This window comes from Rhagoletis zephyria, unplaced genomic scaffold (genome assembly GCF_001687245.7).
Source record: "Rhagoletis zephyria isolate East Lansing unplaced genomic scaffold, Rhagoletis_zephyria_1.1 Rzeph_scaffold_00118, whole genome shotgun sequence".
Classification (NCBI taxonomy): Eukaryota; Metazoa; Arthropoda; class Insecta; order Diptera; family Tephritidae; genus Rhagoletis; species Rhagoletis zephyria.
This window is the reverse complement of record NW_016157202.1, coordinates 433,951-438,001: the sequence shown is the minus strand read 5'-3', so window position 1 is coordinate 438,001 and position 4,051 is coordinate 433,951.

The following is a 4,051-nucleotide window of genomic DNA, read 5'->3' as shown; positions in this document are numbered from 1 at the left end:
GAAATGTCAAAGCATACTGAGCATCTTTCTCTTTGACACCATGTCTGAAATCCCACGTGATCTGTCAAATACTAATGCATGAAAATCCTAACCTCAAAAAAATCACCCGTTACAACTGATTACTCAGATATGTGTTTTTGCGCTATAACTCTTACTTCATATCTGATTAATAAATTTTATGCGGGCTATATATTAAAGTGAACCTATACTAAATTTTTACGTGCTTAATTGGGGGAGTTATAACGCAAAACAACGTCTCTGAACAATCAGTTGTATGGGAGCTAGATGTCAGAATGAACCGATTTCAATGATTTTAAGAGATAGTGAAGGAAATGTTAAAGTAAAATCGTGTGCCAAATTTTAGTAAAATATTTTCAAAACTGAGGGATTTTTTTTATATAATAGTTATTTAGGGATGAAACGGTACTAGTAAATACAAGTACATACTCGATACTTTTCGTCCGATACCAAGTTATTTTGTACTCGATACTTTTGAACTGAGTAGGTATCGGTAAAAAGTACTTGTATCGAAACCCCAATTCATTGACAATTTTATTCCCGGACTTTTATTTTTTAATCTAATTTCTTTGTGAATAGTTAAAAAATGTTGGCAGTTTAGTTGCCAATGAAAACCGCAAGAAGGCGCCAACGTCGGGGTGACGCCAATTTTGACCATTCTACGAAAAAGGGTAGCGAATGGACCTGCAAATTGGATCGAGCACGAGTTCCACCAAGAAATTCATCCTAGACGTTAGAACGCGCTGGAATTCACTCTTTTACATGCGGAAAAGATTTTTGGATATGTCCAAAATTTCGTCTCAACTTATACTTGATGCTACAGGCAGTCCTGAAATGATAGCAAAAGCTGAAATAGAAATACTGAAACAAATAGTTCAGCTACTGAAGCCTTTCGAGTTCGTAACCAAAGAATCTTCAGGACTGCCTAACATCTCATGTGAGTAAATTTTCTACAACTCTTAGTATAGGAGTATAATAAAAGATTTGGTCTCATTGAATACAACACCTACGCAGCTTTAGGAACTATCATCGATCATCGCTTCAAGAATCTTCATTTTCAAGATGCGAACGCTTGCGGTCGGGCAATTTTTAAACTAAAGAGTCTTATTCAAGTAGACGCTAATACCAGCTCCGAAGAAGACGTTGTTAAAGAAGATTTTGACTTTTGGTACCAACATAAAAAGCTTGCGATTGGACAAAAACGAAAACACTCTAAAAAAGGCGATAGGTTGTAGCTTTATTTATCAAACCCAATGTTGTACAAATAGGCGCGCATGTATCTACATATAACGGGTGATTTTTTTGAGGTTAGGATTTTCAAAAGCTGGGGCCACAATCATCAAGAAATCGACTTACTGGAAAGCATTTGGAAAAATTATTGTTTTTTGGCAGCGCGACAAAATCCGAGTTTTTCAATTGACGGCTTATAGTACCTAACGTATTATTTAAACAATTTTACAAACTAGTATATACAGTGCCGGATTTACTCAAAATGCCGCCCTGTGCACCAAGAAAAATGCCGCCCTTATTTCTTAGACTGGTGTGCGTATGTAAGTGCATGCGTGCGTAGTTATAATACTAATACATGAAAATCGTATACTCAATATTTAACAGGTGTAATAAGAATCTTCATGTATTTCGAGATATTTATTGACGAATTATGTTAAACACATCATATTCATTCATTCCTTAATTTTTTTTTGGAGATTTTTAAGTTGAGTTACAAGTTTAGTGCTTATATGACGTGACATATCGCAAAGTATATAATATTATATTATAAATGAGAGTATTCAATGCAATTCAGAAAACAGGGTACCTTACGGAATTGTTATTATTTTTTTTCGATTGAACAAGATAAAAAAATTAAATGACTGGTATACCGTAATTGAGTTTCCGTACAACATTTCAAATGCAAACACGTCTGGGTTTTCGTACTGCAAACTGATGTATCAAATCATCACAATCCAAGCGTTCGAGTAAATCTGACTCAATACATAAAAGAGCCAGACTATTCAAGCGGTTTTGAGTCATAGTTGATCGCAAATAATTTTTCACCCTCTTTAAACATAAAAATTAACGATCGGCGCTTCAATTTGTCGACGCTATTGTGTTAAACATCCGATATGATATCTCCACATTTGGAAACTTTGTGTATAGCTCGTTTGTCCGCAGGAGTTTTAGAAGGTCAGATGGCGAGTGACGTTCTATTTTTTGCTCAGCACAGTATGCGTGAAAGTGAATCATCTCATCATCGAACGAATCCTCGAGATCTGATGTATAAGTTTTTCTTAGATGTTCAGACCTTTCACAAATTTCACTAGAATCTAAATTGCCAAAATCTGTAATAACTGAGAATTTTTCGTTTATCTTTTCATATGCTTGGCATCTTTTTCTTAATTCAGAATCGGTGTTGTCGAGGATAACATTGAAAGTATTCACTCGAAAATTATCGCTGCCTGACAACTGAACTTCCCCATATCGTGATTCGTCAGCCTGTAACTTTCTTTTTCTTCTTCTGGACACAGTCGTCTGTTATTCTTGACTCTCCGAAATGTTCAACGCTTTTTCTTCATAAACTGCGGACTCCATTCGTGTATCAGCTACCACTTTAATCAGTCCACGATAGTCGTTTATGACGTCAGTCATGCTGATATCAACTTTTTGTAATCTTTTACTCACAGCATGAAATCGTGAAAGTAAAAAATGCCAAAGAATCTGCATAAATGTTGTCTCTAGTCTCTCTAGTTGGATCCGCAGCCCTCTAGCCCTTATTATTAATTTCCATACGAATATGTATATATATATATTCCAATGAATGGTACACAAATTCCATTTAAACCCATTAAACCAGGGACAAAGATCCCATTGGATCATATTGGTACATACATTCCAATGAGATTTTTATACTTAGTTCAATGGGTTTCAATGGAATTCATTTATCAGCGTAGTTATCGAATAGCGCATGTCATTTCGAAATACACAATGATATAGTAATGACGCCGTCCTTTATTAAGATTCGAAATAACAAAAACCAAACCATGTTTCTGCACGAACATCTGAATATCAAATAGTTTCCAAAGATATTTATGAAACATTCACTCAGAAAATCGGGAATTTGTATTTAGTAAATATTTGTGTGCATTCTGCTAACGAAAAACGCGAGATGATTGGAAATTTTGATTAAATATTTGCTGATCGAATGATTACTTCTACAAAAAATTCGATGAGTTATCATTGTTAGACACGATGCAAGTATAGACTTGATAATAAACAAAGAAGTCGTTAATTTTCCATTACAATCAGCGAATAATGTATGGTTTAATGGTCTCATCCATCATGAGCTCCAGTGGTCGAGTGGTAATGTCGGCGGTATTTCACCTGAAGGTGCCGGGTTCAATACCCGTCTTCCCAAATTTTATTTTATTTTTCTTAATTTTCAACAAAATTTTGTATACTAGAAATTGTTTATTGACTTTATACTAAATCGTTTATTGAAATTGTTTATACTAAATCGCGGACACAGCTGTAAATGAATTTTATGTTAAATTCATGCTTCACGCTTCGCATAAATTTAACATAAATTAAGTGTACACTGTACACATGTTCTTTCAGGGTATTTAATAATAAACACTCAATGTTGCAGTGATCGCAGATAAGTAAATCAATTTAAATAATAATCAGTCGGTAATCAATCACTTTTATTGTATATAATCTAACATATTCTCTGGAGAATATATTGTATTTAAAAAACAAATCCGGAATTTTGCGGACCACATTTAGCCGCCCTTCTGGAATCTGCCGCCCTGTGCGCAGGCACCGAAAGCACATGTGTAAATCCCCCACTGAGTATATACTCTTGATTTTTATCAGAATGACCATGGTATATTTCCGAAATATGTTGATTTGCGTCTAAATTTCTCTCTTTTTGCATTTCAAGGCCATCAGACAAAATGCCAAAAGTACAAATTCTAGAACAGCCACATAGAGCTTTGATGTAGAAGAAAAGGTTGCTTTGGACAATGCAAGACCTATT